Raw genomic sequence first — 15041 nt, 5'->3', positions numbered from 1 at the left:
GAATGCAAAACACCAGAAATGAATTGGCTTTTATAAAGAGGGTTTACTTGGTTACACAGTTACAGTCTTAAGGCCTTAAAGTGTCCAAGGTAAGTCATCAACAAAGGGTACCTTCACTGGAGGATGGCCAATGGTGTCCAGAAAATCTCTGTTAGCTGGGAAGGCACCTGGCTGGCGTCTGCTCCAAAGTTCTGGTTTCAAAATGGCTTTCTCCCAGGACATTCCTCTCTAGGCTGCAGTTCCTCAAAAATATCACTCTTAGTTGCTCTTGGGGTGTTTGTCCTCTCTTGGCTTCTCCGGAGCAAGAGTCTGCTTTCAACGGCCATCTTCAAACTGCCTCTCATCTGCAGCTACTCTCTCAGCTTCTGTGCATTCTTCAAAGTGTCCCTCTTGTCTGTAGTTCCTCTTCAAAATGTCACTCACAGCTGCACTGAGTTCCTTTTGTTTGTCAGCTCATTTATATGGCTCCAGTGATTTAATCCAGACCCACCCTGAATGAGCAGGCCAATACCTCCATGGAAATTATCCAATCAGAGTCATCACCCACAGTTGGGTGGGGCATATCTCCATGGAAACACTCAGAGAATTATAATCTAATTAACACTGATAGGTCTGCCCACACAAGATTACATCGAAGATAACAGCATTTGGGGGGACAAAATACATTCAAACAGGCACACTCAGTGGACAGATTAAAGAACAGATTAGATGCAGCAAAGGAGAGAATCAATGAATTAGTAGAACTGAAATAATAACCCATAATGCAGCACTAAGAAGGAAGTAAAAAATGAAAGAGAAGTTAAAGGACAGATGATACAGGAATAAGGTCCAACATGTATCAGATCAGAATATCAAGAGGGGATAGTAAAGAGTGGGGAAGAAGCAGTATTGAAAGAAATAACAGCTAAGACTTTTTCAGAACACTGATTACACATCAATCCTCAAAATTTAAGAAGTCTGGTGATTTGTGAGCAGGAGAATCAAAAAGAAAGCAATAACTATTGACAGCTAAGTGACCCTCAGAACTCAGTGACATAGAGATATTATTAGAATCAGCCAGAAAGAAAAGACAGATTACAACAAAAGAATAATAATCAGATTATTAATTGAATTCTCAAAATGAAACAATGCAAGCTGGAAGACAGGGCAAAAATATTGTCAAAGAATTGCATACCAGGTGGAAAAAAAATAATAAAAATTTAGAAAACATGAAGTTTAAAAAAGTGTGACCTAAAATACAGGACTACGTTAAGATGTACATTGTTAGCGGGCTATGAGTTAAAGCAAAATTATGTCCTCGAATTGCTCAGGAAGACAGAAACAACTCTGATTCAGCTGAGATTTTGTGAAGGTAAATCTGTATGATAAAATCACACATTTTTCTAGTAAATGCTAGAAAACAGAAACAGAGTGTAAAGCTTTTGAGAGAATGTAGAGAAGTAAAATGTAATACTGGCATGGAAAAGGGTATCTATATCAATCCAAAAAGCAGCAAGAGAAAGTAACCATGTATATAAAAAGCAGAACAAGGAGGGAGGGGCAAGTTGGCAGCATAGGGAGGTGTGAAATTTAGTTAGTCCTCTAGGGCAACTAGTAAATAGCCAGGAATAACTAGTAAACCTCTGGAACAACTGTGGAGAACACCCATGACCAGACACACATAGCAGACCAGTCTGGAATGGGTGGAACGGCTGAGACTGCAGCACAGAACTATAAGTAAAGCGGAGCTGGAACCCCTCCCCCACTGGCCTGGCAGACTGAGTTGGAAGACAACCCTGTGGAAAAAGGAAGCAGTCTACTAGGAGCAAGGGAAAGTAACTCAACCAAGCTCCAACTGTGGTTTTAATTACCAAATTTGGACTACTGAATACAGCTATGAGCAAGCAGGAAAGGAACACTGAGATCTCTCCCAACAGAGAGGAGGTGGGACTGATGGAAAAAAGTAATAAATAAAACAGAGGCTTTTGGAGATGGTTGTGTCCGAAGAAAAGGGGCACATAGAACCAGGTACCAACTCTGTTCGACTGGTGAAACTGGGCAGCTGGGGACTGGTTCTGAAAAGGGGATGTATTTCTTTTTTCTTTTCTTTCTCCCACTCTCAGTAGCTCATAAGAGAAAGCCTTAGGCATTTTCAATTGTCAGCACTGACCCAGGCAAAGGTGGAGATAAGAGAGTCAGAGAGACAACGAAGTCAAGTACAGGAGATAATTCCCTAAAGGGAGTATCTTTCCTAAGAAAGGGGGGGGGCAACTCAAGTGGCAGCCCACCCTCAGAGAATGCAGACCTCAGGGACTGGGATTAAAAAAAAAAAACAGAAACAACTTAAGCCTGACTTCTGACACCATCGGCCACTGGCCAGAACAGGATCTGCTGAGAATTAAAGGCATCATACCTCCTTACACCTGTGGGGAGCTGTGGGCTGACAATTACCACCTGTTGGGCAGGAGAGGAAAAGCACAGAGTCTAGAGGCCACAGAGAAAAGTATGACAATCTGCTGGGTCTCATCCTCAGGGAAACTTGATACCAATTACACCCTCCTCCTGAGACCTGGGACTGTCCATCTGGGAAAATCTGATTGGGATAATCAAGGAAACCAGATGCCTAAACAACAAAAACTTACAAGTCACATTAGGAAAAACAAATATATGGCCCAGTCAAGAAACAAACTTCCACTTCAAATGAGATACAGAAGTTGCAACAATTAATTAAAGATCTTCAAAACAATCTTCTAAATCAAATCAACAAGCTAAAGGAAAATGTGTCAAAAGGGATGAAAGATATAAAGACAACACTTGATAACCATAAAGAAGAATTTGTAAGCTTGGAAAAACAAATGGCAGAACTTATGGAAATGAAAGGCACAATAGAAGAGATGAAAAACACAGTGGAGACATACAACAGCAGATTTGAAGAGACAGAAGAAAGGATTCCTGAACTGGAGGACAAGATATCTGAAATCCTACACACACAAAAAAAAGAACAGATAGGGAAAACAATGGAAAAATATGACCAATGTCTCAGGGACTTGAATGACAACATGAAGCAAATGAATATACATGTCATGGGTGTCCCAGAAGGAGAAGAGAAGGGAAAAGGGGCAGAAACACTAATGGAGGAAATAATCACTGAAAATTTCCCATCTCTTAAGAAAGACATAAAATTACAGACCTGAGAAGTGCAGCATACTCCAAAGAGAATAGATCAAAATAGACCTACTCCAAGACAATTAATAATCAGATTATCAATTGTCAAAGACAAAGAGAGAATTCTGAAAGTAGCAAGAGAAAAGCAATCCATCACATACAAGAAAAGCACGATAAGACCGTGTGCGGTTTTCTCAGTAGAAACCATGGAGGTGAGAAGGCACCAGGTATGATATATTTAAGACATGAAAACAGAAAAACTGTCAACCAAGAATTATGTATCTGGCAAAACTGTCCTTCAAATATGAGGGAGAGTTTAAAATATTTTCAGATAAACAGACACTGAGAGAGTTTGTGTACAAGATACATGCTCTACAAGAAATACTAAAGAGAGCACTACAGACAGACAGGAAAAGACAGAAGAGAGGTTCAGAGAAGAGTGCAGAAATGAAGACTATCACAAAGGGTAAAAAGAGGGAGAGAGAGAAAAATAAAAATAAAATAAGATATGACATAAAAGACAAAATGGTAGACAGTAGACATTGCATTGAGTGAAATTAGCCAGAAACAAAAGGACAAATACTGTATGGTCTCACTAATATGAACTAACATTAATGAGCAAACCTTGAAAGTTAAACTTGAGAATACAGGTTATCAGGAGATAGAGGGTAGAGATCAGGCATCTTATGCTGAAGGAATACAGAATGTTCAACAGGATTGATTGTATAGACCCAGAAATAGATCTCACAATACTTCGTGATGGTAGCACAATATTGTAAGTACTCTGAACAAAGATGAGTGTGAGTATGGGTGAAAGAGGAAGGATGGGGGCATGAATGATACCAGAAAGAACAACAGAGGATAAAGATTGGTACTATATAACTTAGTGAAACCTAGAGTGGTCAATGATGGTGATTAAGTGTGCTAATATAAGAATGTTTTTGCATGAGGGAGAATAAATGAATGTCAACTTTGCAAAGTATTGGAAACCAGATGGTATAGGGGAAAAATACAATCAGTGCAAACTAGAGTCTATAGTTAACAGTAACATTGTAATATGCTTCCATTAATTGTAACCAAGGCAATATACAATATACAAAGCTAAATGTCTATAAGAAGGGGATATAAGAGAGTGGTATGGGACTCTTTGTGGTTTTGTTGTATGAGCTTTTCATTGTATTTTATTTTATTTTATTTTTCTTCTGTTTTTAGTCTTCATTTTTTTTCCTCCTCTCCCTCTTTCATTGTGGAAGAAACAGAAATGTTCTCAGAGAGATTGTGATGGTAAATGCATAACAATGTGATTATGCTGGGAATCACTGATTGCTTACTTAGCATGGATTGTATGGTGTTTGAATAAAGCTGTTTAAAAAATAAACAGAGGGATACAAGTGCTGGAGAAAATGCAGAGAGAGGTATATAACTATTCACTGTTGGTGGGGAAGTAGAATGGTGCAGCCCATTTGGAGGGCAGCATGGTGGTTTCACAGGAAGCTAACTATGAGGTTGCCATATGGTCCTGCAACCCTGTTATCGGGTATATTCTTGGAGGAACTGAGAGCGGAGACATGAGTGGACATTTGCACACTGTTGTTTGTGGTGGCAGTAGTCATAATTTGCAACAGATATAGGTGGTTTAAGGATACATCAACTGATAAACCAAATGGTGAACTATGGTGTATACATACAGTGGATTATTGAGTGGTGACAAGAGGAACGAAGTTGTGAGGTATGCAACTACATAATGGACCTTGAAGACAGTATGTTGAGTGAAATAAGCTAGAAATACAAAGACAAACATTACAACGCTTCACTAATATGGACTAACTATAATGTGCACTCTGAGAATTGAATCTGAGAGCATAGTTTATCAGAGGAAGGCTTATCTAAAGGTTCCTAGATCGTAAACTCTTACAACAGTCACATCTATTTATGAGTTGTAACAGTTATTTCTAAATTCTGAGATGCTGAGCTGTTCATGTGTAACCTGGTTGGTCTCTGGAGCTTCGAGTGTCTGTGTAGCACCCATGACTCAGAGCCAGAGTTTAGCAGCTGTGAGTGTCGGCACTGCCCCATGCAGCAGCTGTTAAAGAAGCTGAAAAGGAGATTAGACTTTGATTGGAGATATAAAAGAAATGGATTTGGTTGAGATTGGGGTAGATCAAACTAAAGGATAGAAGATAATAGTAACTGTGTTTTACAACTTCAGCTTCTGTGTGGGACCAAAGGAAGAGATGTTAATTTGGTGCAAAATCTATATTTTCTGTAGCACTCTATATTTTTAACTTGTATGGTCAGTTTACTCAAACACCATAATTACGAGGAACCTTGAATAAGGAGCGAGAGCTGATTGGTTTGTACAGGTTAGCAAGAAGCCCCAATACATCCCAGAGCAATTTGGGCAGAGAATAAAAATGCATTTGCAAAGCCCCCTTGAGGGAGTGGGGGAAAAGGTGGAAATAGTAAACTTCCCCACTTGGGGAATTACTGATATTCTCATAAGCATTGAGGACTACCAGTTTAGAAGGCCAAGCCCTCGATCTTGGGTCTTGCCCTTATGAAGTCTGTCACTGCAAAGGAGAGGCTAAGCCTACTTATAATTGTGCCTAAAAGTCACCCCCAGAGAACCTCTTTTGTTGCTCAGATGTGGTCTCTCTCCCTATGCCAACTCTGCAGATGAACTCACTGCCCTCCCCACCTATATATGGGACATGACTCCCAGGGGTGTAAATCTCCCTGGCAATGTGGGACGTGACTCCTGGGAGTGAGCCTGGACCCATCGTAGGATTGAGAAAGCTCTCTGGACCAAAAGGGGGAAGAGAAATGAAACAAAATAAAGTTTCAGTGGTTGAGAGATTTCAAAATGGAGTCGAGAAATCACTCTGGAGGCCATTCTTATGCACTACATAGATATCCCTTCTTAGTTTTTAGTGTATTGGAATAGCTAGAAAGAAATACCTGAAACAGAGGAAATGCAACCTAGTAGCCTTGACTCTTGAAGACAACTGCATAACTATGTAGCTTACTTGGTGTGACTGTGTGATTGTGAAAACCTTGTGGCTCACACTCCCTTTACCTAGTGTATGGACAAATGGGTAGAAAAATGGGGACAAAAAGTAAATGAATAATGGGGGTGGGGGATGGGATGTTTTAGGTATTTTTTCTTACCTTTATTTTTTTTCTTATTTTTATTTTTTTTCTTGGAGTATTGAAAATGTTCTAAAATTGATTTTGGTGATGAATGCACAACTATATGATTGTACAGTGAACAACTGTTGTACAGTTTGGATGATTGCATGGTATGTGAATACATTTCAATAAAATTGCGTTAAAAAATGAAATAAATTAAAAATTTTAAAAAAAAAGTAGGACAAGGAGACAGAATAAAGATGGTAAAATAAAGTCAAATACATTAATAATAGCACCGTAAATGAACATAATTCTGTCACCAACGAGAGGCCTCACCTTTGAGAAGTGGTCTTGATGAAACACATAGAGCATATTCTATGCGTCCTCCACATAGCCCTGCTTGATCTCACTGCTTCTAGCATCTTGGGCAGTTCTGCCACCTTTTTTGAGAATCAACCATCTCCCAAATTAGCCAACAATGGCACTGGGCTTTTTGTTGCAACTTCTCCTTGTTACTTTTGGATCATTTACAGAAAAGAAGGGGAATGTGAGCCTTGTATCACCATTCTCTATCAGCAACAGCCCGAGGGGAGGAAGCCCGGCAGGAAATGGATGGTGGCCACTGTGGAAAGAGCATCAGGCCCCTGGGACCTGTGGGAGGAAGGGACCTGGAGTGCAAGGCACCGTGAGGGGCACTGGGCAGCTCTCAGGAGCCAGGTCACAAGAGCTGCAGGCCTGGGAGAGGCACCTGACTTTTACTGGACCACAGAGCTGAAAAACCAACAGGCGAATTCTAGAAGATTTTAAACAAGGATCTGACTAAAACAGCGTTTCTGATTTTTCTTCCAGTTTGCCAAAAAAGAAAGAGATTAATCTAGAATACTCTGCTCACAGGTCACTCTAGTAAATCAAAGTCTCTTATGATTAATAAATTGTTTTTCAAAAACCCAAATCAACAAAACAGCATATAACACAAACACAAAAACCTGCCATGTTTTCTAAAGCTGGGGCTATGTAGATAAAATGAAACGATGCTAGAGACAAAGATTTTCAAGTGGAGATGAGAAAGAGGTTTAGAACTGAAAGCACTGCTTACACAGATTAGGCAGTCTTCAGAAAAAACCACAATGTAAAGAGGCTTGGGTTGTTTTGTTTTTTTCCCAGTGACTCCAACAGAACCCTGATTTCTAGGTTTCCAAGCCTAGAAAATGATCCACTTACAGACAGATACATTTCACACCGAAAAGGAGGAACTGTATCATGCAACACAGTTACGTGAGCCACCATGATTTTTGAGGAGATATATCTGAACAGCCCAGGACTTCGGCACAATAGATTTCCAGGGCCCTGGGCACCTCTATCTTCCGGGCATCCCCTCTCCGAGCATATCTTGCATTCTTTTCCTAACTGTCTGTTCAATCAGATTAGATCATCAGCCATAGAACGGATTTGTGCATCCCAGTTGCAGATCACACATGTCTCCTCAGTGACATTATACTATAAATCATGGCTACAAAATAATGTTCACACAGAGCTTTTCCTGCCCCCAGTGATGATACATAAACATACACAAAAAAATTAACTTGTAATTACCTAAGGGAGGTAATGGAAGGAGACAACACAAGGTTAAATAAAAAAAACTAAGAGTAAATTATAAAAAGTATTTAGGCACACAGTTGCATAAGCTCTTTTACTCTCCTTAGATAAATACAGGAGTGATTCTCAGGGTAAGTTTCAAGTGGGTGAGGTTTCTCTTAGCGAAGCATCCAGCTCGCACTCCCCTACCCTCAACCACGTCCATCTCTCAGCCTTTTCCTCACTAGCCTTCTGGTGGTTTCATACTGTTCGGGTCCCCCAGTCACTAACAACTGATCACACTAATTCATTCGCACAATGTTATTTCACAGTTACCCTTAGAGGGTTGAATGGTAGTTCCCCAAAAGATACAACCACCCTAAAGTTGTGAATGTGACTTTACTTGGAAAAATGGTAAGGATCTCTAGGTGAGAGCATCCTAGCTTAGGGGGAGCCCTAAATCAGTAAGTATCCTTGTAACAGACCGACACAGAGAAGAGACAGACGCAGAGGGGCCAGTGGAGGCGGCCATTGGAGTTATGCTGCCACAAGGCAAGGAGCCCCAAGGCTGCCAGCAGCCATGGAGCCAGAAGACAAGCATGAAACGGATTCTCCCTCAGGGCCTCCAGAAGAAGCCAACACTGTAGGCATCCTGATTTCAGACTTCTGGCCTCCAAAACGATGAGATAATACATTTCTGCTGTTTTAAGCCATCAAGTCTATGGTACTTTGTTACAACAGCACTAAAAAACTAATACATACCACAACCAAGATCATCTAAATTTTGAAGAAGAGCTGATGAAAAGGACTAATTCTCCAGCGACGAAGCCCATCCATGGGGACACGAGGCACAGAGGTGGGCAGAGGGGCTTTCTTGATTCTCCTTAACAGGTGCTCGCCTCCTCGCAGCCTGCCGTGATTAAATAGCTGGCCACTTAAACTCTTAGCAATTCTTCCAAACTAGGCAAATACTTACATGGTGTTTATGAGTTATAGTTATATATAGATATATATTTATATGATGCAAAATTCAAAAGGAAAAGGTCAAAAACTTCTGAGCTTTCGAAATGAACTTTAGGATATTATATATACACAAACATGCATACATATATACTTTTCCAATAAAATAATCTAAAAAGAAGATCTAATAGAGATAGACCATTTCTATGGATGGGATATATCAATAATATAAAGATGAGAAGTCTCCCCAAATTAACCTATGGATTCATTGTAAATTATAGCAGTACTTTACATGGAAATGAAAAGATCTTAAAATTCATTTCAAAGCCTAAAGGGCACAGAATAGCAAAGAAAATTTTGAAGAAAAAAAATAAGAGGGAAAGATTTTATTATAAAGCTTTAATAATTAAAAGAAACAGTATTAGCTCAGAAATCACAAAGAGATGAATGGAACAGAACAGGGAATTAAGAAGCAGATCCAAAAATATAACAGAATTTGGTATATGGCAGTGATAGAAACAAAATCAATGAGAACATAATTAATAATTCATTAAGTGATTGATAATGGGATACATGGTTTCCCATATGGAAAATAGTTTGGTCCCTGCCTCCCACAATACAGTAATAAAAATCCCAGATGGACTTAAAGACCCAAACATGAAAAACCAAACTTCCAGTAAAAAAAAAAAAAAAAAAAAAAAAAAAAAATTGGCAATGCATGAGAAAGAAAACCTGAAAACCTGAAAGCCAAAATATATTAAAAAGGGGACCTCTGTGGGAAATGCAAAGTAAAAGAGCAACAGAATTCATGGCATGTCTACCAGACTGACCAAAACTAAATCATCTGATTAATACCAGCCATAGTTCAAGACACAAGGATACAAGGACCCCTAATATATTGCTTGTGGGAATATAAATTGAGACAACTGCTTCAGAAAGTTCAGAAATTACCTGGTTATTCAATTTCCAGGGATATATACCTTAAAGACACTCCTATGAATATCTAATCAAGGATGTTGCCTGTATATGTTTTTTTTTCTTTTTTTATGATAGCAAAAAGTAGAAACATCTCACTGGGGAATGTTTAAATTCTGGTCTATCAAACAAATGAATACTATGTTAAAATGAATCAACTAGATCTACAATTATCAACATATCACATGTAAAAAACAATGTTGGGTGAAAAAAAGGCAAATCACAAAAACAGAAAAGACAGGCCCCCATTTACATAAAATTTTAAACACAAAATAAGACTACATGCTCTTATAGGCACATACTCAGTCTCAATGTTACAGGATGCAAGGACTTGACCCCAGTTTCTTATCTTTCACTGTTTTTTCCCTCATACTCACAGGAGAATTCCCTATTTCCAGATATTCCATTCTTAGACTTAAGTAGCTACTGGAAGTCAAGTGCTGCACTAGGTGCCAGGAAGGGCAAAACACTCTGCAAGACTCCTCCCACCCTGCAGGAGGATACAACTCAGGGAAGTTGCCTGAGAGACTTGGCTTTCAATCCTCCCTCTGGCTCCAGAGTGTAGAAACGTGGAAAGAATGCTTAACTGTCAAGGCCCAATTCCTTCATCTATAAAGTGAGAAAGCCACTCTCCACCTATTGTGAAGATCACATGAGTAAATATGCATAGTGTCCAGCAGCACATGGCAAAGAGTACTCAGAATTCATAGGCACAGCAGCCAGCACGTGAGTACAATTTTCTAAGCAGCGTCTCTGAATCACGCTGGCAGCAAGAGGAAAAGGTGATGGGCGGGAGGGGGCTGGATGGTCCACGAAGCCCTCCCCCGCAGCCTGATCCACCAGCCCCGCCTCCCTCTGGTTTCCCTCCTCGCGGGCTCCCACCCTGCGGGGTGCAGGGGCATTTCATCCAGCCGCAATTTGGCTACACCGGGGCCTTTTTATACTTCAGAGTTTGCTACGGACAGTGCTGCCTCAGGAAAGGGAACTCCTCTCATAACTTCTGGGTTTTCTAGGGTGAGATGAGATCAAAAGGATCATAACACACCTTAGCGTGCTTCCCAGTTGACCCTCTTTAAAATCCCAAGGACATACAACAGCTCCTTATTGCTAAGGAGAAGGCATCTGTGACTCTGAGAGCTGAGTGACTCTACTCCACACATACATCCCCAGCCCCCCAACACACATAAATGCCTGCCTCCCACCAAGCAATCTTTCTAAAGAACGGGGATTGAGTTCCATCCACGGATTTAGTAGCAGGGGCCAGAGAGAAGGTCTGTTATGCCAGATACTAGAAAAACCCATAGCATTTGGAAATCATTTTTGGAAATAATGAAATGTTGACTTTTGTTCCTGGGATTTTTTCCTGGAGCTGGGAAGGAAAGTGATTCCGTTCTCTGGCTAATGTGGTGCCACCATGTGGCAACAGCAGGGATAATTCATAAAATCCCTAAATTGAAAAGCTTTGAAATTCTGATTCTCCACCAATTTTGTTAACTTTAAGGAATTCAGAAATCTCCATTTTTTTTTGCTTCAAATGAGACTTTATTCATATTTTTTCATTCATATTTTCATATAACACTATTTCAGATTTGCATTATTCAAATTCACAACATGAAAAAGCCCTGTGGGAAATAAACCAGCCTCCATTTATTTACCAATGTCAGCACTGTTACACCCGGGATCGGGCTTGTTACACCACCAGAAAACTAATGATCAGGGTGTGGTGGGAATAACAAGCTCATCTTCCACCCAGATCTTTAAACCAAATTCCTCCTTTTAGCTTTCTGGATTCACTTAGGTATAACTACCCTTGGTTTGCATTCTTTAAATACAAAGTAGAAAATCAAGGAGTCTCAAATTAGATCGGGAACTGAGAAGATAAAATAAATAATAATAGTAATAACATTAAAACTCACCTGACAAAACTAATCAGGATGGTGACTACCCTTGGGTGGTGGAGAGCAAGTGCCTAGAGCAGTTGTAGAGACATTGAGACTATCCTAGGTCTTAAATTGGGCACTGGTAACACAACTGTATGCAGTTTATGAAAATCCATTGAGTGTATGCTCTGGACATGTGCAATTTTCTGTGATTATATTATACTTCAATATATTAAAACATTCACCAAGTTCTCACCAGTCATTTCTCCTTACCTTGCCACTGGAGACAAAAGGCTGTGCAAACACAGTAATAACCAGGGAGGTGAAAACAGTTCTCTAAGTGGTACTTTCAGCCAGTGTAGATCAATTGCTCCAAGGCCAAGGCCACAGGTGAGAGCCCTCCTTCTGTCCCTTTGGGTAGGGAGGAAGGAGACAGGACACAACCTATACATGCCACTGATAGCTTAAATTACTGAGTGGGCTAAAATTTCACTTTCTCAAAAGTGAATAGATCTTGGAACCTGACAACTATCCCCCCCAGACACACACAGAACCCTGCCACAAAGAATCACCACCATGACCACAGAGACAACCTCCAGCCCCAGAGAGAGCCCCAGGCCCACAAAGTCAGCCCCCAGCCCACAGAGATACCCCACAGAAGTGCAGAGGATTAATAGGGAGAGTTGCAGTTGCCAATGGCCAGGCAGAGGAACACCAACAGGAAGATGGAAAGAAGTATTTTCAAAGTCTTAGCAAACCAAATTTCTCTACAAAGGATTTTTAGATCTGCAAATAGAATTACTGGGCTGTAAACTTATTTAAATCAGGTCCACTTCCACCCACAGCCCCAAATCCTCTTGGAACATCAGTCTTCTACTTTCAAACATAACAGCCAAAGCTTTTTCACATCTATCACATCCTCTGAACCCCAACTGCCTTGGGAAGACCGCAAGGTAGGAGCTGTTCCATTTTATACACGAAAATACTGAGGCTCAAAGACACTTGCCAGGCATCAGAAGACTAAGTAGTCATCGCATCATTGAGTTTCAGAGTTGAGGCAGGGAAGCTGAGTTGGAGGGAGAGAGGAATGATGGCATGAAAGGTGAGGCGACCCTCTCCCCAGCCCAGAGCTCTGGGAACCGCCCGCAGCTGCAGACTGTCCCCCAAGGAGCCACCTGGAAGGATCCGGAGTGAACGACTCACATCCGGCAGCGTTTACACATCCTGGGACTGGACCCCACCCTCCCCTGGGAAAGAGTAAAGCAAATCAACAAATCCAGATCAAGAGGGATGAGGGCAGAAATGAAGCCAGAACTCAAGGCATTTTCTAGGAGCAGAGGGCAGCCAACGTTAGCGAAGCCAACCCCACACCGTTACCCTCTCTTAGGAAGTCCCTGGCCCTAAACTGGTATTTGGATACTCACCCTCGGGGATAGAGCTTATTTAGGGAAAGAAAACCGGGCAGGATGGATCTCTTTGCAAACACATAGCAAATTCCCCTACCCTGCCAAGACATTATTAAATTCGGTGACTGGGGAGGGAAGATTTGCTCCAAATCCCTCAGTTTCAAAGGGTTCCTACCGAGGAATCGCGGGGCCGGGAGTCCGCTCCGCGCTCACCCAGAAGGTCCCCCGCAGTCACCCCCAAACCTCTGCGGGGTCCCTTGGGCTGGTTCCCGACCGCTCCAAACCCTGCGGCGTTGGAGGAAAAGAGATATGAGGAAAAGACGGGAGAACGAAGCTGAGATGAGGACCCGAAGAGCGCGCCCCGCCCCAGCAGCCCAGTGGCGAAGGCCAAATATGATCGATCCCGGTTCTAACTCAGCGCCCCGACCGTGACCTTGAAAGACTTCCTGACTAGCCCCATTTTACAGAAATCAAGAGTCTTAAAGAGTCAAGTCAGTGGCGCTGAGCTACCGGGGGCGCTTACGGGATGGTTTAAAGCGCCCCGCAAGTGCGCCTGTAGCGTAGTAGGTGAGCTGTGAACCGCAGCCCAAGCGCTACGTGGCCAGCTGCGATCCGAAAACGCGAGGGAAACGCAGAGGCGAGCTCCGGCCCCGGCAGCAGGAGAAAGGGGCGGTTCCGACTCTGCGACGATCCTCTACCAAGTTCAAGTACCCCCACACCCACAGAGCCCCTTCGCAGAAAGAGACTGGCCGTGGCCACGGACCTAGCCCGGGGCGCGGGGGACGTGAGAGACATCTCGCACCCACCCTTGAAGTTGCGGCAACGTCGAGGGATGGGGGAAGGATAGTGCAAACCGCCGGAGGGGAGGGGGCGATACTCACGCGAGGTGATCCTGCTGGAGCAAGTCCGCGTCCGGGGTCATCGATGGCGGCCGGACTCAGATCACCGCGCGTCGGGATGCCCAAGCACCTGCCGCAGCGCCTCGGGTGAATTAGGAAGCTCCGGGCAGCTAGGCAGGGGCGCGGGACAGTCCGCGCGCCAGAGCTGGGCTGCGGCGTCGCGGGAGTTCGGACGCCAGAACCGCAGCCGCAGCAGGAGCCCGGGAGCTGGCGGGAGGCGGGAACGCGGCGGCGGCAGCGGCGGCGAGGGAGGTGCCCGCGCCGCAGGCAGCCAGGGCCAGCCTGGCCGCAGCCACCGCTGATACCTGCGGCCCGGCCCGCGGCCAATCAGAGGCGCTCGGGGCGGGGGCGCGTGCGGATCGCCCAGCGGGAGTGATGGCGCGCGTTCGCGCCTGCGCTGGGGCAGGAGGTGCCTTGCCCGGCCAGATCCTCGGGAGCTCCCTGGGCGCGCGGGCGGCACGCGCCGGGAGGGGCGGGGCGCACCGGTAGGAGGCGGGGCTGGGGTTTGCGCGCGCCCGGGACTGGGACCTGAGGCCCTCCCGGAGCTCTTGCCCGCGGCGCAGTGCAGTGTTGGGGCCACGGTCCGGGAGCCTCCAAGCGCGACTTCGCTCATTTCCAGCTTTAAATCAAGGCTTTTCCTGTCCCCTACCCCTGAGCCCTGGGCCTTCCTGACTAAAGAGTGACGGATCACCGGAATCCGTGGCTGGCCTGGGTGCGTGAACCCCTCTGCCCGGGGACCGGAATGTGGGCGCCCGCCCAGCAGAGGCTCGCGGGGCTGGCGCTGTGCCCTTACACCGACAGCTTCCTTTCTTCTCAGTCCCTGGGTATTTAAAGTCACCGAGGTGACCCATCCCTTAATCTTTATTACTTTAGTTTTCTCTTGAATTTGCTGTGCTAGCGAAACTCATACCTTCAACCCACATTGGGTTCGCGCTTGGCGAAGGCTAAGCGCCCCACCACTGCTGAACAGCGGGATTAGTGGGCCCGCGCTGTCAGAAGGACGCCCCAAGACTGCTTTAAGTGAGGACAGCACAGGAGTTCTTGTTAGGTATTCCAAGTTCTGCAAAGATGAC

The 15041-nt window shown here is 43.7% G+C and overlaps 1 protein-coding gene across 5 annotated transcripts in view; it reads right to left on the bottom strand.

Annotated features, from left to right (window-relative positions):
* LOC119543028 (myosin VIIA and Rab interacting protein) overlaps positions 1-14215 on the bottom strand; it is a 356134-nt gene extending 341919 nt beyond the window's left edge. For 4 of the 5 annotated variants that reach the window (XM_037847638.1, XM_037847620.1, XM_037847614.1 and 1 more), the window contains exon 1: positions 13951-14215. The gene's annotated coding sequence lies outside the window, so the exon portion shown is untranslated. Of the gene's footprint in view, positions 1-13244; positions 13334-13950 lie in introns of those variants that run through there. The other variant, XM_037847628.1, reaches the window with a different exon arrangement.
* Between the last annotated feature and the right edge of the window lie 826 nt (positions 14216-15041).

This window comes from Choloepus didactylus, chromosome 1 (genome assembly GCF_015220235.1).
Source record: "Choloepus didactylus isolate mChoDid1 chromosome 1, mChoDid1.pri, whole genome shotgun sequence".
Lineage (NCBI taxonomy): Eukaryota > Metazoa > Chordata > Mammalia > Pilosa > Megalonychidae > Choloepus > Choloepus didactylus.
This window is presented reverse-complemented; position numbering and strand designations above follow the sequence as displayed.